Raw genomic sequence first — 21,331 nt, forward strand, 5'->3', positions numbered from 1 at the left:
CATTTCTACTACTTCTCATTACGGCTCTGAGCACTATGGGACTCAACATCTTAGGTCATAAGTCCCCTAGACTTAGAACTACTTAAACCTAACCAACCTAAGGAGATCACACACACCCATGCCCGAGGCAGGATTCGAACCTGCGACCGTAGCAGTCCCGCGGTTCCGGACTGCAGCGCCAGAACCGCTAGACCACCGCGACCGGCTTCTCATTACCTTCGTCCTTCTCCGATTTACTCTCAAACCATACTGTGTACTCATTAGTCTGTTCATTCCGTTCAGGAGATCATTTAATTCTTCTTCTTGTTCAATCTTTTTCTCATGGTAACTTCCCCATTGGCAGTCCCCTCCCGGAGATACGAATGGGGGACTATTCCGGAATATTTCACCAATGGAGAGATCATCATGACACTTCTTCAAATACAGGCCACATGTTCTGTGGATACACGTTACGTGTCTTTAATGCAGTAGTTTCTATTGCCTTCTGCATCCTCATGTCGTTGATCATTGCTGATTCTTCCGCCTTTAGGGGCAATTTCCCACCCCTAGGACACGAGAGTGCCCTGAACCTCTATCCGCTCCTCCGCCCTCTTTGACAAGGCCGTTGGCAGAATACGTACTGACAAACGATAGTGTTCGGCCTCGTAGAGGACGAGCGCTTGATGTTTTCTAGGAAACGGAAGATACTGTACGCAAGGCGTGGCCTACTCGCTCTCCCGATTTGAATCCCATAGGGCATGTCTGCGATGCACCAGGAAGAGGGGTTGCATCACGTCAACATCCACCAACCACTCTACAGGACTTGCGAGCAGCTCGGCAGGAAGAATGGGCTTCATTGCCTCAACGTTACACTGATGGTGATATTCACAGTACGCTCCGTCGTTGTCAGGCCTGTATTGCTGTCAGAGTTGGCCACACCAGATAGTGAGAACGTTAAGCAGTTGTCGCAATGTGTGTGCAAACCTGTTAAGGGGGGTAGGACGTGAAACGGGCCGGCTTGGAGCAGGAGAGGCACAACAGGACATTTTAATTTCCACGGTCTATACTTTTACAAATAAAATCATAAAACTTTGTCAGCATGACCAGGAAGCATTCAGGATTCACACTCATAGCAGAGGAAGTTCAAAAACATAACAAAAATTTTTTTTACATGTGAAATTTCATCATTTTTTCACTTGGTATTGGCTGCATTTGTTGCTGTAGGTACACTTTTCTTCATAAGTAAGAGTGATTCTTCGATGAATTTTGCACAGCATACAAACCATACTTACAGGTGTATGAAACTCTAGAATTTCCCAAATCTGTTAAAAATGTGATACAAATTGAGATAATAAAATTCGAGTGTTCTCTAAACACGAAGTTTAAAACGTAACAGCCCATTCATTTTTCCATAGATTAAATAAATTCTAGAGTTCCATACACCTGTAAGTATTGTTTGTAAGCTGTGCAAAATTCATCGAAGAATCTCTCTTACGTATGAAGAAAAGTGTACCTATAGCAACAAATACAGCCAACAGTAAGTGAAAATATATCATGAAATTTCACTTTTAAAAAATGTTATTTTTTCGTGTTTTTGAACTTCCACTGCTATGAGTGTGAATCCTGGTACCTACGTGGTCATGCTGAATAAGTACTGTGAATTTATTTGTAAAAGTACAGACAGTGCCAATTAAAATGTTCTGTGGTGCCTCTCCTTCTCGAAGTCGGCCCGTCTGACGTCCTACCCCCCTTAAGTTAGAAAAAACTGTTATGCATGTTGCAGTTCTTCACGTTCTCTATTCTTTACGTTGTTCCTACTTCACTGTCACTTCTTTATGCTGTTTCGTGACAAAATAAACGCAACCTTGCAAAATTATTGTTTGTTGCTATAGTTTTGGACCCCGTCGTACTTAAACCAAGACCGGTTTCGAGATGTTAAACGCCCATCTTCCGTTATGTGAAATAGTATTTTCTTAATACGTAACTTGCAGTCGGGCCAGTCAGTGCAAGAGTTCCAGTCACTGCATAATGCCGGCAACTATCTGCTGCTGGGCGGCTGCACTGTAGGAACGCCAACGACCGCTGTGCGGAGGATCACGCCGGAGGTCTGGAAGAGCGTTGCATCACCTGATCTTCGGAAATGTGATGTGCGTGCATATCAGTCACGTGGCGGGAACACAGTCTACTCATGATACAGCGGAAGCACATTGCCTTGTCAGTAATAAGGAGATGAGAGTACAAAATACACACAGCTCCCAATGTACCCCTAAAGGGAAATAACGTAGGAGTAAAAATGGAACGTCGTAAACCAAAGACGGCAAGGTAGTACCTACCATTACCCCAGCGCACAAGCTGCCGGTTTCCTATTGCCTACAAATCACCCACACGAATTGCCTTCCAGTCACCTACCAGAATAGCACAGGCGATAGCTATCCCTCTCCATAGGAACCTCTTTTCCAATTTTTGTATCTGTATACGAAATATCAGCGGCCACTACCTATAACTATTAGCTGATAATTGGTGGTTGGAGAGAGAACATTTCGGTTACAGGTAGTATGCGAAAATCAGTTATAGATACCGGCGAGTTATATATCGTGTATACTGATGGTGTTAACCCTCTCGGCATCACCTAAGGCCTGAAGCTATGAAGCACCGAAACTGGTAGCCATATAATGAATGACGCCTTAGGGACAGCTGTAGGTGTTCCATTTTCTTACAAATCTTCAAATAGTGTATTAGCATGTCAGATATGGGACGTCATTAGCTAACGGATAATCTGAATCGACACCACATATGGGAACATATTCAGCAGTATCCAGCAGCTAACGGTCATGACGATGACCGCTGCAAAGCTTGTCGAAACGCAGACAATTAGTTGTTTTAGTGTTTTATAATTACTCAGCCTAATACCCCAAGTTTTGTAATTAACAATGACACTATTCATGGTAGCTTACGGATTTACATCCTGATTCTTATTGTGCTCTCACGATACACCTAAATCTGTATCAAACTCCGCAATCCACCTAATGGTGTCTGGCGGAGGTTACTTGTAGTACCACAAACGGATCCTCCCCTCCCACTACCCTGTTCCACTCGCGAATGTCCAGTGGCAAGAATGACAGTAAGCCTCTGTATTTGCTCTAATCTCCAGAATTTTCTCATTGTGGTCATTACGCGAGATCTATGTTGGCAGGAAAGGCAAACCTACATTTCTAGCATTTTTAAACTTATAGAAAACTTTTGACAATGTTGACTGGAATACTCTCTTTCAGATTCTAAAGGTGGCAGGGGTAAAATACAGGGAGCAAAAGGCTATTTATAATTTGTATAGAAACCAGATGGCAGTTATAAGAGTCGAGGGACATGAAAGGGAAGCAGTGGTTGGGAAGGGAGTGAGACAGGGTTGTAGTCTCTCCCCGATGTTATTCAATCTGTATGTTGAGCAAGCAGTAAAGGAAACAAAAGAAAAATTTGGAGTAGGAATTAAAATCCATGGAGAAGAAACAAAAATTTTGAGGTTCGCCGATGACACTGTAAGTCTGTCAGAGACAGCAAAGGACTTGGAAGAGCAGTTGAACGGAATGGACAGTGTTTTGAAAGGAGGATATAAGATGAACATCAACAAAAGCAAAAGGACGATAATGGAATGTAGTGGGATTAAGTCGGGTGATGCTGAGGGAATTAGATTAGGGAATGAGATACTTAAAGTAGTAAAGGAGTTTTGCTTTTTGGGGAGCAAAATAACTGATGATGGTCGAATCAGAGACGATATAAAATGGAGACTGGCAATGGCAAGGAAAGCATTTCTGAAGAAGAGAAATTTGTTAACATCGAGTATAGATTTAAGTGTCAGGAAGATGGTAGAGCACTTGCCCGCGAAAGGCAAAGGTCCCGAGTTCGAGTCTCAGTCGGGCGCACAGTTTTAATCTGCCAGGAAGTTTCATATCAGCGCACACTCCGCTGCAGAGTGAAAATCTCATTCTGGAGACATATAACTAATGTTTGCGCTGTTATTTTATGAAAGCCTTATCCGTTGCTACAATGTAAACAAAAAGGACAAAATACAATAAAAAACAACTTATATCGGAGAGGTCACCAACAGAGTCAACAAAAAATCTTCGGCTTATGGAAGGTTAACATATCCTGGGCAGAGTATGGGATGTAAAAGAATGGAGCTAGCTTTTCAACTTACTGTCATAATACATTTAAATCAAAACATCTTGACATATTTACGCCTCTTAGGAGTTAACCCTACTTCCGCAGCGCTGTGAGCTCCCTTAGCAGCAAGGTATTGTCACAAGTGCAGCATGCACTTTATAATCTGTAGTCCCTGATCCTTTGTCCAAAATCCAGAAGATTTCTCAGTCATAGTAAAAAATGTATATCAAATGGTTTAAGTACGTACTGTAACAGCTAAAAAAAGTTTTTTCGGTGTTGAGGGTGGGGCGGGGATATAAAATTACTGAGGATGGATTTGTTCCTCGGGAGATGACAACTTGTTCCATGTTAATTTACTTGAGACGATGTATTATATTACTTGACGTGAATACCGATAGAAATCAGGAAAATATCACGAATATGTCTTCATGATGGAAGCATTTTTCGTTCTGGTGTATTGTGTGTTCCGGTTATCAGGTGGCTACCGACGTCACATATCTGGAATGTTATTGGAAAAGTTGAAGAGAGATTGCTTTGGGGTGGGATACCTGTTGTTTCTGCTATTCTTATAGCTTATCAGGACGCAACTCTCGTAGATAATTGGTAGGCAACAGGCAAACGGCAGCTTGTACCCTGGGATACTGTTTTTGTCCAGCGAGTTGTTGAAGCTGCATCTCTCGTGGCCTCTGTTTGTGCTGTCAAAGCCGAGTCAAGTGGTGGTATTGCCACTGGCTGACGAACACACGCGGTCCGCCTGGCCGGAAATGCTGGAGCTCTATACCGCAGGCAACCTGGAGCCATCCTCCGTTTTGGTGCTTTTACGGCGTTCAGTTATTTCAATACACACTATATTTTACGCTGCTGCATCCAAAGCTGCCGAGAAAGTACGCATGGTTCTTGACAATCTATACATCGTCCACTGGTGGTCCTCAGCTTCCCTAAATAGTGGCTCTTGGCTCATTCTGCTCGTCCCAGTTTAAAGACGCGGACCTACCAAGAAGCACAGCGACCAACCTGGTATAATTTTGTCCTGCAAAATGTGCCTTTCGGCACATAAAATAACAAGATCCCTTTTCCACTCTCACTAGCATTTTCGCTGTTGCACTTGGTTCGACGGTCCTACTACGTCCCTTTAGAGATATCCTAGCGCTCAATGTGTATTTTAGACTAAAGCACCAAAGGAACTGTTATAGGTATGCGTATCCAAACACAGAAATACACTCCTGGAAATTGAAATAAGAACACCGTGAATTCATTGTCCCAGGAAGGGGAAACTTTATTGACACATTCCTTGGGTCAGATACATCACATGATCACACTGACAGAACCACAGGCACATAGACACAGGCAACAGAGCATGCACAATGTCGGCACTAGTACAGTGTATATCCACCTTTCGCAGCAATGCAGGCTGCTATTCTCACATGGAGACGATCGTAGAGATGCTGGATGTAGTCCTGTGGAACGGCTTGCCATGCCATTTCCACCTGGCGCGTCAGTTGGACCAGCGTTCGTGCTGGACGTGCAGACCGCGTGAGACGACGCTTCATCCAGCCCCAAACATGCTCAATGGGGGACAGATCCGGAGATCTTGCTGGCCAGGGTAGTTGACTTACACCTTCTAGAGCACGTTGGGTGGCACGGGATACATGCGGACGTGCATTGTCCTGTTGGAACAGCAAGTTCCCTTGCCGGTCTAGGAATGGTAGAACGATGGGTTCGATGACGGTTTGGATGTACCGTGCACTATTCAGTGTCCCCTCGACGATCACCAGTGGTGTAGGGCCAGTGTAGGAGATCGCTCCCCACACCATGATGCCGGGTGTTGGCCCTGTGTGCCTCGGTCGTATGCAGTCCTGATTGTGGCGCTCACCTGCACGGCGCCAAACACGCATACGACCATCATTGGCACCAAGGCAGAAGCGACTCTCATCGCTGAAGACGACACGTCTCCATTCGTCCCTCCATTCACGCCTGTCGCGACACCACTGGAGGCGGTCTGCACGATGTTGGGGCGTGAGCGGAAGACGGCCTAACGGTGTGCGGGACCGTAGCCCAGCTTCATGGAGACGTTTGCGAATGGTCCTCGCCGATACCCCAGGAGCAACAGTGTCCCTAATTTGCTGGGAAGTGGCGGTGCGGTCCCCTACGGCACTGCGTAGGATCCTACGGTCTTGGCGTGCATCCGTGCGTCGCTGCGGTCCGGTCCCAGGTCGACAGGCACGTGCACCTTCCGCCGACCACTGGCGACAACATCGATGTACTGTGGAGACCTCACGCCCCACGTGTTGAGCAATTCGGCGGTACGTCCACCCGGCCTCCCGCATGCCCACCATACGCCCTCGCTCAAAGTCCGTCAACTGCACATACGGTTCACGTCCACGCTGTCGCGGCATGCTACCAGTGTTAAAGACTGCGATGGAGCTCCGTATGCCACGGCAAACTGGCTGACACTAACGGCGGTGGTGCACAAATGCTGCGCAGCTAGCGCCATTCGACGGCCAACACCGCGGTTCCTGGTGTGTCCGCTGTGCCGTGCGTGTGATCATTGCTTGTACAGCCCTCTCGCAGTGTCCGGAGCAAGTATGGTGGGTCTGACACACCGGTGTCAATGTGTTCTTTTTTCCATTTCCAGGAGTGTATATGAACAGGCAACATGCGGGCTGCAGTCGGCAACGCATATATGACACAACAAGTGTATGGCGCAGTTGATAGATCGGTTACTGCTGCTGCAGTGGTAGGTTATTAAGATTTAGGTGACTTGAATGTGGCGTTACAGTTGACGCACGATCGATGGCACACACAGCATCTTCGACGTAGCGATTTTCCCGTACCACCATATCACGAGCGTACCGCGACTAAGAGGAATCCGGTAAAACATGGGAACTCCGACATCACAGCGGTCGGGAGATCCTGCGATAAAGGTACCAACGACGACTGAAGAGAATCGTTCAACGTGACATAAGTGCAAATCTTCCACAAATCGCTGCAGATTTCAATCATGGGACATCAGCAATTGTCACCGTGCGATCCATTCAACGAAACATCATCGATATGGACTTTCAGAGCCGAAGGCCCCCTCGTGTACCCTTGATGACTGCACGACACAAAGTTTTACAGTGTGTAGCAGTGTCATCAGTGAATATTATCATTTATATTTTTTCGGGCTTAAGTTTAATCCCACACTCTATCCTTTCTTTTATTTCCGTTACTGCGTCTTCGCTGTATGCTTTGAACAGTAGGCGCGCCCGCATCTCGTGGTCGTGCGGTAGCGTTCTCGCTTTCCACGCCCGGGTTCCCGGGTTAGATTCCCGGCGGGGTCAGGGTTTTCTCTGCCTCATGATGGCTGGGTGTTGTGTGCTGTCCTTAGTTAGGTTTAAGTAGTTCTAAGTTCTAGGGGAATTATGACCACAGATGTTAAGTCCCATAGTGCTCAGAGCCATTTGAACCATTTGAGCCAGTAGGGGCGAAATTGTACTTATCTGACCGGCCGGAGTGGCCCAGCGGTTCTAGGCGCTGCAGTCTGGAACCGCGCGACCGCTACGGTCCCAGGTTCGAATCCTGCCGAATGCATGGATGTATGTTATGTCATTAGGTTAGTTGGGTTTAAGTAGGTCTACGTTCTAGAGGACTGATGACCCCAGGAGTCAAGTCCCATAGTGCTCAGAGCCATTTTTGTACTTATCTGTCTTACACCCTTTTTAATGCGAGCACTTTGTTCTTCGATATCTATTCTAATTTTCTCCCTCTTCGCTTTTGTACTTAATATGTATTGTCGCAGAAGAAGCTGAGTAGTACCGTAGTGTAGAGGTGATACTAAGCTGCTGAACGGAGGGTGATGACTGAACTCACCTGGACTGTACCATTTTAATTTCTGTATTTGGTTCGAGTACATTCTAGAAGTATCCACAAATGTCAAGAATCATTGCAATGGAATGTTCTGTAGCTGTATATATACTGTATGTGTTCTGGCCGGAGACAGTTCGCTCCGCGTGCAAGTGCTGAATATACTTTCGTTAAGTGAAGTTAGTGTTCTTCATTCATCTAATTACACCTTCCTCTACGTGATAACATTATCGGTGCATTATCTGGAGCTTTAACTCATTCACTGTGAATTTCGAGCATTTTGTGCTATTTTAAATTCAACGTTTTTCCAGTTCGGCAGATCGTATGAACGTTTCTTGATTTTTGTTATATCTGGCTTCCATTATCAACCGCAACGTCACAGTTGTCTGTCCGTTGCCGTTAACCAGTCAACAAGCAAAACCAATTGCCATGTAATAGATCATTAAGTCAAAAATGGTTCAAATGGCTCTGAGCACTATGGGACTCAACTTCTGAGGTCATTAGTCCCCTAGAACTTAGAACTAGTTAAACCTAACTAACCTAAGGACTTCACAAACATCCATGCCCGAGGCAGGATTCGAACCTGCGACCGTAGCGGTCTTGCGGTTCCAGACTGCAGCGCCTTTAACCGCACGGCCACTTCGGCCGGCTCATTAAGTCACTAAAGCGACATATTCGTCACGAGAAAGTCAGTAAATTTATTGATATTTAAAAAAAAAAAATTCTCAGCTATTTTTCAGTTTCACTTCTGCAGTTTTAATATCATGACATGTCTCGATCACTCTGATATGAGTTGCTGAACAGACAAGACGGGTTGCTGACGCTACTACTTAGACCTGAAGATGTTTTAGAGTGATCGAAAAATTTCGCGAAATTAATACTGTTTAAATTAGACTGAAAAGGAAATGAGATGTTTTTTCTACCTGTAGCAAGAGTAATATCTGATGTTGCAGTGGTATCTGCTCACTGTTGAAACAAAGTGAAAGACTGTACTCTCGCGTTTTTCGGGCTAGTATCCAGAGGGGGGCTGTATTAGTCATCGTCCGAAGAGCCACATAAGTACCTCGCAGACATTCATCGCTAGTTGCATTATGCATCGGGAGTCGGCCGCGCCATTAGCTGGCAGATGCTCATTTGGAATCGCGTAATCTGCGCCCCTACATCTTGCGCCCCCGGGGGAACATTTTATTTAATTTGCGCACGTCCGCGCGGCCGGCGGCGCCCGCCGCTGGCCTTCCAGCGGCTCCAGCCGCCGCTGCTTCCCGAGACCGCCACGGCACGGCGCGGCGCTGCTGCTGCTGGTTGCTGGCTGGTTGCTGCTGCAGCCGCGCTGTGCTCGCCGACCTCGTAAATACAATTACGCAGGCACCTCGCCTCGCAGAACAGGCCGGGGGTGAAAAAAAAAAAGAGAGAGATTTAAAAATAAACGAGCGGCCGAAAAACCAGCCCGTCCTGAAAGAATAGAGTATGAAATGTTCGCCGCGGCGCGGAATAATTTACGACACGCGGCGAAATGGAGCGCGCCTTTGTTTGCGTACGTGACCGAGGGTTGAAGTGCCAGCTAGTGGTTGTGGAGGGGTGAGTGGGTGGGGGGGGGGTTAGTCGGCAAGGTCTGATTTAGAATCAAGGTGCGGAGCATGCCGTTCCCAACCCCTAGCCGTTACGCGATTCTGGGCAAATCTGCAGTGCGAGCAATTTAACTCATCGAGGTCGTGTGCGGACCTTCCGGCGCCGAATCCCAGCACCGGTGGCCCTAAGCACAATCCCAATCGACGAATTTCCGCAGAATCGACAGAGAGAATCTCTCTATAGTGTGATCTGACACGAATGTGGACGTCCCGTCTCAGTTTCCAGTAGTGCGTACTAGAGTCCTGCATGACCGAGTAAGCGAGCACAAAATACGAGATGGGGCGAGCACACCCTAACTGGATAGGCTGCCCGCACTAGTTCTCGTGACCGATCATAGAAGCCGCGACCGAATACATAGCACGCAACTTCAAACACATTACACGTGTCATTATCCGTGTGACACTGCAGGCAGTACAAGCTTCACATTTGTGGTGTGTCTCTCTCTGTAATCATGCTGCGCGAGGAAGGCAGTGCAGTAAGAAGTAAGATTGAAATCAATGTTTACACGTTGAAGAGACGGGAAGGTCTAAAAAGCCAAGTACGGAGCATATTTTTGGTGGTTGTAGACGAAAACAGTGCGTCTACTGGGTACGTATCGTGCGTAAACTGCTCCACATTATTGTGTTTCCAATCGCGAACCACTCCTTTAAAGAAACACAGTTGCAAGAAACCTCACAAAGATACAGCTCCTTCAGGAATACCATCAGTAATAAAAAATAGTATTACAGCAAAGTGTGTTGCAATGTGTGCTAAGGATATGAGACCTTTTAATGCTGTTTGCGGTGAAGGTTTCAGAGAACTAGGGCAAGAATTAATACATCTAGGTGCGCGCTATGGAAAAGTTAACGTGGCAGATGCCATGTCACATCCCTCTACTATAAGCAGATATGTCAAAGAACAAGCTGATGCAATACGAAACAGTATAATGCCTTCTGTTATTGCGGAAGTTATTAATAAAACATGTGCTGCGACAGTTGATATGTGGACTGATTCGCATAATCAGGTGCACTATTTGACGCTTACATTTCATTACATTAACACAGATTGGTATCTTGTGATCAATGTTTTATTTACAGCAAAATTCTTGGACGTTAGGAAGACGGGAGTAAATATTATAAAAGAAAGTGCTCTATGAATTTAGCTGTGTAACGTACCCGTTCTTGGAAACGTTACTTTTGTATTAAAAGAGAGAGAGAGAGAGGCGTTGCATTTGTACAGTACAGAACAGCGAGCCAGGGCGAGGTGAGGCGAGGTGAGACGTCAGCGGTGACCGGTCATGCTCGGTTATCCGCGTGTCCGGAAGCCGGACATCAGACATGGGGCGAGTACGTGACCGAGCCGAGTCGTATGGGACCGGACACGAGCTGCTCGGTCCCCCCGTCAACAGGCGAGCCGTGACCGGTCAAACATGGAGCGTTGCAGCACTCCAGTGCGTACGTTGGTTCGCGTTGCACGTGAGTTCACGGTATGTACCGCTTAGTGACTCGTCTGAAAGAAAAGTATTCTGTCTTCTTTCCTTTAATTATTGCTCATATTCTAATAACATGAACGAACTGATGAGTGTGTTCGGTTCTAAGCTCGAAGCAGCAAAATCACTGCCAAATTAAATCATTTGATATGGGAGCCACACGCTGGCCTCAAGTTGTCTCTGGTGGTCACTTCGGCGGTTCGGAGTCCATCGGGAAGGGTGACACTTGTTCGCTGATTGCATTGTTCATTTCAGTATCTCTAGGGCAGTCATTTTGTTAACTAACTTTTATCTAGTTGTATTTTTATCTGATATTTGTTAAATCGAACATCCCGACAATACGTGTTTGTTAACTTACTTAGAGGTGATAAGGGGTGAGGGGCAAATCAATTATGCCGCGAATGAACACGGATTTATAAGATATCGCGGCAAATCGGTGCGTGTACACTTGCTACTAGACAAACAATATTAATTTCATCTACTGGTTTTCTTGCAAGTGTTGTTGTTGTTGTTGTTGTTGTTGTTGTGCTCTTCAGTACTGACACTGGTTTGATGCAGCTCCCCACGCTACTGTATCCTGTGCAAGCTTCTTCATCTCCCAGTACTTACTGCAACCTACATCCTTCTGAATCTGTTTAGTGTATTCATCTCTTGGTCTCCCTCTACGGTTTTTACCCTCCACGGTGCCCTTCAATAGTAAACTGCTGATCCCTTGATGCCTCAGAATACGCCCTACCAACCGATCCCCTCTTCTAGTCAAGTTGTGCCACAAATTTCTCTTCTCCCCAATTCTGTTCAGTACCTCCTCATTAGTTATGTGATCATTCCATCTAATCTTCAGCGTTCTTCTGTAGCACCACATTTCGAAAGCTTCTATTCTCTTCTTGTCTAAAGTAGTTATCGTCCACGTTTCATTTCCATACATGGCTACATTCCATACAAATACTTTCAGAAACGACTTCCTGACACTTAAATCTACACTCGATGTTAACAAATTTCTCTTCTTCAGAAAAGCTTTCCTTGCCATTGCCAGTTTACATTTTATATCCTGTATACTTCGACCATCATCAGTTATGTCTACCCAAATAGCAAAACTCATTTACTACTTTAAGCGTCTCATTTCCAAATCTAATTCCCACACCATCACCCGATTTAATTCGACCACATTCCATTATCCTTGTTTTGCTTTTCTTGATGTTCATCTTATTTCCTCCTTTCAAGACACTTTCCATTTCGTTCAGCTGCTCTTCCACGTCCTTTGCTGTCTCTGACGAATTACAATGTCAGTGATAATGAAGTGATAAGTGTCATCCTTTTTTTCACGGGCAACGATATGAGTTACGTTCAAAATACACTCCTGGAAATAGAAATAAGAACACCGTGAATTCATTGTCCCAGGAAGGGGAAACTTTATTGACACATTCCATTCAGATACATCACATGATCACACTGACAGAACCACAGGCACATAGACACAGGCAACAGAGCATGCACAATGTCGGCACTAGTACAGTGTATATCCACCTTTCGCAGCAATGCAGGCTGCTATTCTCCCATGGAGACGATCGTAGAGATGCTGGATGTAGTCCTGTGGAACGGCTTGCCATGCCATTTCCACCTGGCGCCTCAGTTGGACCAGCGTTCGTGCTGGACGTGCAGACCGCGTGAGACGACGCTTCATCCAGTCCCAAACATGCTCAATTGGGGACAGATCCGGAGATCTTGCTGGCCAGGGTAGTTGACTTACACCTTCTAGAACACGTTGGGTGGCACGGGATACATGCGGACGTGCATTGTCCTGTTGGAACAGCAAGTTCCCTTGCCGGTCTAGGAATGGTAGAACGATGGGTTCGATGACGGTTTGGATGTACCGTGCACTATTCAGTGTCCCCTCGACGATCACCAGTGGTGTACGGCCAGTGTAGGAGATAGCTCCCCACACCATGATGCCGGGTGTTGGCTCTGTGTGCCTCGGTCGTATGCAGTCCTGATTGTGGCGCTCACCTGCACGGCGCCAAACACGCATACGACCATCATTGGCACCAAGGCAGAAGCGACTCTCATCGCTGAAGACGACACGTCTCCATTCGTCCCTCCATTCACGCCTGTCGCGACACCACTGGAGGCGAGCTGCACGATGTTGGGGCGTGAGCGGAAGACGGCCTAACGGTGTGCGGGACCGTAGCCCAGCTTCATGGAGACGGTTGCGAATGGTCCTCGCCGATACCCCAGGAGCAACAGTGTCCCTAATTTGCTGGGAAGTGGCGGTGCGGTCCCCTACGGCACTGCGTAGGATCCTACGGTCTTGGCGTGCATCCGTGCGTCGCTGCGGTCCGGACCCAGGTCGACGGGCACGTGCACCTTCCGCCGACCACTGGCGACAACATCGATGTACTGTGGAGACCTCACGCCCCACGTGTTGAGCAATTCGGCGGTACGTCCACCCGGCCTCCCGCATGCCCACTATACGCCCTCGCTCAAAGTCCGTCAACTGCACATACGGTTCACGTCCACGCTGTCGCGGCATGCTACCAGTGTTAAAGACTGCGATGGAGCTCCGTATGCCACGGCAAACTGGCTGACACTGACGGCGGCGGTGCACAAATGCTGCGCAGCTAGCGCCATTCGACGGCCAACACCGCGGTTCCTGGTGTGTCCGCTGTGTCGTGCGTGTGATCATTGCTTGTACAGCCCTCTCGCAGTGTCCGGAGCAAGTATGGTGGGTCTGACACACCGGTGTCAATGTGTTCTTTTTTCCATTTCCAGGAGTGTATATCCTGTATACTTCGACCATCATCAGTTGTTTTGCTACCCAAATAGCAAACCTCATTTACTACTTTAAGCGTCTCATTTCGAAATCTAATTCGCACACCATCACCCGATTTAATTCTACCACATTCCATTATCCTTGTTTTGCTTTTCTTGATGTTCATCTTATATCCTCCTTTCAAGACACTTTCCATTCCGTTCAGCTGCTCATCCAGGTCCTTTGCTGTCTCTGACGAATTACAATGTCAGTGATAATGAAGTGATAAGTGTTATCCTTTTTGCTCGGGCAACGATATGAGTTACGTTGAAAATATTTTATTTCTAGGTGGAGTTAGTAACCATCCCTAGCCTCTCACTGGATACGTTCTTGCTGCAGAGCTAAAGGATTCTGCAGTTCAAGTCGCACAATCCACGTCGAAGTAATAGAGGCGTTTCACACATTTTCTTTTTTTTATACTTTACACTGTTTTCTTTGTGAAAGCACTTCTTTCTTCTGAATTATCTAATGCGCTATTTCTACACAAGAACTCCGGTTTCCCTTCGTCTCATTGAATAACTTTCATTATAAAATGAAAATGTTACACGTTCTGCTCGTGTCTTTTCATGTTTTGGCCTGGTTAGCTTTCTCATACCATACTGACGTGTTCTTTCATTCAGTCATTTGCGCCTATAGAAGTTTCGAATACCATACATTCACTACACACATTATTATGATATATACACTGATGGAAAGCCGGTCGGAGTGGCCGTGCGGTTCTAGGCGCTACAGTCTGGAACCGAGCGACAGCTACGGCGCAGGTTCGAATCCTGCCTCGGGCATGGGTGTGTGTGATATCCTTAGGTTAGTTAGGTTTAATTAGTTCTAAGTTCTAGGCGACTGATGACCTCAGAAGTTAAGTCGCATAATGCTCAGAGACATTTGAACACTGATGGAAACAAATCGCAACACGAAAAAATAATTTACGAAGAGTAATGAAAATTCGTGAATACATTTCTCTACGTGACATGTTTAAGCGATTAATATTGCATGATCACGGCTAATCTACGCGCGACATAAGCCACTGCAAATGATAAATGTTGGTACATTAATAAACAGATTGTTGAATGCAAACATGCAAACGTGCACACATTGTGTTGCACAGGTGGTCGATGTCAGTTTGTAAGATGGGGTTCCATGCCTGTTAGACTTGGGCGGTCAATACACGGACGCTTATTGCAGCTTGTGGATTACACTGGAGCTGTCATCGGATGATGCCCCATATCTGCTCGATTGAAGACAAATCTGGTGATCGGACAGGCCAAGACAACATGTCGACACTCTGTAGAGCAAGTGCACGTTGAGTCACAACAGCTGCATGTGGGCGAGCGTTATTCTACTGGGTAACACTTCCTGAGATGTCTACATCTACATCTACATTTATACTCCGCAAGCCACCCAACGGTGTGGGGCGGAGGGCACCTTACGTGCCACTGTCATTACCTCCCTTTTCTGTACCAGGCGCGTATGGTTCGCGGGAAGAACGACTGTCGGAAGGCCTCCGTGCGCGCTCGGATCTCTGTAATTTTACATTCCTGATCTCCTCGGGAGGTATAAGTAGGGGAAAGCAATATATTCGATACCTCATCCAGAAACGCACCCACTCGAAACCTGGACAACAAGCTACACCGCGATGCAGAGCGCCTCTCTTGCAGAGTCTGTCACTTGAGTTTGCTAAACATCTCCGTAACGCTATCACGGTTACCAAATAACCCTGTGACGAAACGCGCCGCTCTTCTTTGGATCTTCTCTATCTCCTCCGTCAACCCGATCTGGTACGGATCCCACACTGATGAGCAATACTCAAGTATAGATCGAACGAGTGTTTTGTATGCCACCTCCTTTGTTGATGGACTACATTTTCTAAGGACTCTCCCAATGAATCTCAACCTGGTACCCGCCTTACCAACAATTACTTTTATATGATCATTCCACTTCAAACCGTTCCGCACGCATACTCCCAGATATTTTACAGAAGTAACTGCTACCAGTGTTTGTTCCGCTGTCATATAATCATACTAATAAGACTAAAAACAGCCGACCAGTTGCAATGGATAAAGAAATCTTTACCTAGGTTTCAACAGATTTAAATCTGTTTTTAGGGCTATATCTTAATTTGGACAAATGGATCTATGCAGATATTTGTAAAAACGACGATGATACATCAGTGCATATTAATGTAAAATTACCGCCTTCTGAAGAAGACAGATTTAAATCTGTTGAAACCTAGGTAAAGATTTCTTTATCCATTGAAACTGGTCGGCTGTTTTTAGTCTCATTACGTGGAACCGTTGCTGTTGCGCAGCTATGTTTAAAAAAAATAAAAATAAAAAAAATATGTATATATAATCATACAATAAAGGATCCTTCTTTCTATGTATTCGCAATACATTACATTTGTCTATGTTAAGGGTCAGTTGCCACTCCCTGCACCAAGTACCTATCTGCTGCAGATCTTCCTGCATTTCGCTACAATTTTCTAATGCTGCAACTTCTCTGTGTACTACAGCATCATCCGCGAAAAGCCACACGGAACTTCCGATGCTGCTCATGAGCGGTAGATCAACGGTGAATTACCAGACTGACGTAAAATTTTGCAGTCGGGTTCGTGGGATTACCATGAGAGTGCTCCTGCTGTGGTACAAATTAGCACCAGAGACCATAACTGCAGTTTTAGGTCCAGTGTTTCTAGCACGCAGACAGGTCGGTTGCAGGCCCACAACTGTGCTGCTCCTAACCTACACACGGCCATCACTGGCGCCGAGGCAGAACCAGCAAGAAAACACAACACGCCCTCATCCTGCCTTCTAATGAACTCTCGCTTGGCACCAATGGACTCACAAATGGGGGTGGTTTGGGGTCAGAAAAATGCACTCAATAGGGCGCCTAGCGCGGAGCTGTCCTCGAACTAACCGATTCGTAACAGTTCGTTCTGTGACTGTGGTGCCAACTGCTGCTCCAGCTGCTACTAGAGGTGCAGTAGGATGCGCCAGAGCCATACGCTGAACACGATGGTCTTCCATCTCGTTAGTGCCACGTGGCCGTCCGCAATCCGGTCTTCTTGGGACATTCTCGTGACTATCACTGCCAGCGATCAGTGGCTACACTCCTGCCGTGTCTGTCTGCAGTATCGCAGGAAGAACATTTTGTGGTTTCTATGAGACGAAATTCGTTAGTTATTGTGGAACACAATTTAAAAATGTCTAACACATTAAAGGGGCTCCTACTGTATGAATTTAGACCAACACAACATATCATTTTCAATAATATTTCTGGGAAGCAATACTTTCTTTAATAGTGACGATTTATTCCGGAAAGTTATGTCATAAGACACTGTCGAAGAATAAGGAAAATATACTGAAACGTTGATCTGTTTTTTTCCACACTGAGCAATTTCACAACTAATTAAATTTGGTTAGTACTGCTAGCTAGTTTCTTGCTTTGGTCAGTCTGAAGTGCCTCTATAAACACTAATAACGCAACACAATGAAATAGCTGCCATGGATACAGCATTTTCTAAAATACAGAGTTATTACTTATATACAAGTGGACTTTTCTCACACCTGCTACTACTTCACACACATTACGTTTTGGGCAGTGCACAGTGATGGCCACACTATTCATGAACAATGTATGACATGTGGCTTTTGCTTTTTTACTATGTGTGTAACCTCCCCCTCACTTATCGACCTTAATGACAGTGAAAAATTAAACCGCGTCTACCTAATGGAAATTTTGGAAAAGCAATCGTCAACGAAGTTGATCTGTCGGTAAAGAGGGAGGAAAGGGTTACATCTAAATGAAAGGAAAAAAGCTAATGAAACTGGTGGAAATTAATTTTGAAAAGGGGTAAAGTTAATAAGGAAAGTAAACGTGCGGCCGTTAGGTTAACAATTAACTAGCGGTAATTAGATATTTGAGATATGGGGAAAATTACGGTCGCCAGTCCTATGGACAATTACTATAGTAACTGAAAAAGAAAGGTTATTGCACATATAATTAGCACTAGAAGCGTGGCAACTGAAGGTTGACACGTGTAGTGTGAAAACTGAAAATTTGTCAGAAGTAATAAATTTCGCTATACTCTGACTTAATTTAGCAAAAGAATTAATAAAACCGGAAAATCGAAAGTTAATTTAGTGACTGAAGTTAATAGTGAGCTTTCTTTCTGAAGCACATCGAAATTCAGTAAAATACGGTTAGTCTTGGGCTACCTCAACAATCATTTCAAAAGCTTCTTGAATCTACGCAATTAAGAAAGAAGAGATTTAACTTTGAGATTGAATTAAATGATTCTGAACAATTAACAATAGTAAAATTTAGTACGTACCAAGCTAAGCTGCAGTCACAGGTAAGCTAAAATACGGTAACAAAACTCGCACTATTAATTTGTGCTTGTGTAATCTAAATATTGTAGGCAGCTATGAATACTTTAACTGAACTTTGAAATTAAAGCAGTAAAATCCAATTATATTACTTTAATGCTGGCGTTTGAATTTCAACGACACTCGGGTTCATTTCGGAAAAGAAAGGGACCCTGCTTGGCAATGCAATTGGGACAATGAGCACCAAAGGTTCATGCTACGTTGCTGTAATTTTGTGATGCAACAATTTTAAAAGTTTGAAAAACTGAGGTCTGCCATACAGTTCTAAAACTTTACGTGCTTCCAGTCTTCCTTGTTGGTTGATTGAAGGTTTGAAGCCGTCGATCGAGGAGGTGGCGACAGTCACTCATTGTCGGCTGTCGCTGTTGCAGAAGCTGGATGTTGGCGCGCCTTCTTCTCGACACGGTCACCAGACGAAACGGGCTCTTGATGTCCGCCAGCTACTGCTTCCCGTCCGCGACACCGTGTCAGAAACTATCATCGCAATTACATGCTGCCAAACCCCGAAAGCGTGGCAACTTGCGGGAGCGTCACACAACACACCTGCGCCACTGCACTACTCCAGCCAGACTCTCTCTCTGCCCGCGCTCCACACGACAGAGTTAACACTACTAAAGATCCTAAACACTTTGGTTCTCCACACGACCTATCGACGTATTCGTTCGATAGCATAGTTTTCCCTAGGCAAGACCCAGCGTAAAAATACAAATAATATTTACAAAACAACCAATTATACATCGACATAAATGCATATATATTTATTTATTTTATATATATATATATATATATATATATATATATATATATATATATACAGTAAAACAATTACAATATATAAAAAGACAGAAATGTCATATCTTGAGGTAACAAAACAAGGAAAAAGAATTATAGTACAATTGATGGAAATAGAAGGATATGCATTTCCGGCGTTACAACCTTCTTGTATCCCTATTACATGATCTCGTTCAAACTCATTTACATGTTGATAACGGTGTCCTTATCGCATTAAATTCAATGTTGACTAAGATCAGTTCATCAATTCAAGTTTCGAAGGTAATTAACGCCACTAATAGTGGCGCTACCAACGCTGCCCTATGCGAACGGTGCGAAATCTGAACAGGCATCGTCTTTAAGATGTAGAAACACGCCCACCAATTTCCATTTATATCCCACAACTCCTCCTTGGTGTTACAATTTTCTCCGTCGGTATACACATATAATATATCGCTCCACCTTACTCAAGTTGTCTTCGTGAGTATAGCAACATGACCCCTAACAGTACCATCCGAAATGCCTGAAATAACTACAGCTGCGTTCCACAAACTATCTTCAACTTACGTCGCGTAGTGTCACAATTTTACTCTTTTGACTAATGTTTCGCTGAATGAGAGTTTCACTCTGCAGCGGAGTGTGCGCTGATATGAAACTTCCTGGCACATTAAAACTGTGTGCCGGACCGACACTTGAACTCGGGATCTTTGCCTATCTCGGGCAAGTGCTCAACTAAGCTACCCAAGCAGGACTCAGAGCTTTACTTCTGCCAGTATCTCGTCTCCTACTTTCCAAACTTTACAGAAGTTGTCCTGCGAACCTTGTAAAACTAGCACTCCAGGAAGAAAGGATATTGCGGTCCCGAGTTCGAGTCTCGGTCCGGCACACAGTTTTAATCTGCCAGGAAGTTTCGATGTTACGCTAATTTGTTACCATTACATCCTTAAAGCACGAGCAATATTACCGCGAATGTTTCGCCAAAGTGTGTAAGGCACCCTCCACCGCATCACGTAATCCACACAATTTCGTCTGCGTGGGAAGAAGAGGACACCAAAGTTTGTTGCCACCAGAAGTTGCACTAATGCCTTGGATTAATGTACAAAATCCTCCGTAGCCCCTTTTGTCATTTAATATCGTATCTCTATGCCCTCAAGGCCTTATTCGCTATATTTATACAAATTTAAATGCATCTTCCCTTGCACTTCATGTCTCTATATATTCTTCTTCAATCTTCTGTCTCTCTGGAACGCCCATAGGTTCTTCGTTTAAATCCTGCTAAATTCTTTGTACCACTTCTGTCATAGTCCATACACCGCGCGTGTTAGCTGCGCGGCTAGGGCGCCTTGCCACGGTTCGTGCGCCCCCCCCTCTTCCCCCCCCCCATCGGGGGTCGAGTCTCCCTCGTCGTGGGTGTGTGTGTGTGTGTGTTGCCCTTAGCGTAAGTTAGTTTAAGTTATATTAAGTAGTCAGTAAGCCTGCTGACCTCAGCAGTTTAGTCCCATAGGAACTTACCACAAAATAGTCCACATTTCCACTGTTCATACAAGAAAGTTGTACAAATATAGGTTTGATGTTGATGTATTTATACCGCTGCACACCCAGAAAACAGAAGAAGCTGACGACATTAAAAAGCACAGATCTTCTGGTCATACGGTGCTCTTCTGACATTAAAGTAGAACATTTTCGTTGGTTTTATTTGTAGCGAATCCTTTTTTGGTCCTTCTATATTCTGCAGAATTCTTGAACAATTTTTGGGTTCGATTACAACAAATTTCCTTGAGAAAGGAAAGCTTCTGTTCACAAATCAGCAGCGGTACCGAAAGCATCGCTTGTGCGAAACTCACCCTACACTTCTCTCACATAATGTCCTACAAACGTTGAAAGTTATCTCTAATTAATAAAAATATGACTGGCGTACTCTGTTTTGAATAATAAGAGCTGTGTAGAAGTAATGAAGAATCGTAATAGAAAATAGAACTGTTGTAATGAGAAAGCAAGCTTTTAATTTTGCTAAAGTGAATAATCTGACTACAAGAATTTTGAGCAGTATAAAGTGCCTGGTTAATGAACTCTGACATAAAACCTACGATAATTATTTCTTCTGAACTGATCCCAGATCACAGAACTAAAACTGATACACAGCACAGAAATGTCTAACTACCTCTGAACGACGTAAGTCGACCCTGATTGAATAAAAAAAATGTCAAAATATTCAGTCCTTACCTCTATTGTCAGAAAATCTGAATAACGCGTTGCAGTACTACTACGTCTTGGGCGCCGCTACGCTAA

The sequence above is a fragment of the Schistocerca cancellata genome, chromosome 8, assembly GCF_023864275.1.
Source record: "Schistocerca cancellata isolate TAMUIC-IGC-003103 chromosome 8, iqSchCanc2.1, whole genome shotgun sequence".
Lineage (NCBI taxonomy): Eukaryota > Metazoa > Arthropoda > Insecta > Orthoptera > Acrididae > Schistocerca > Schistocerca cancellata.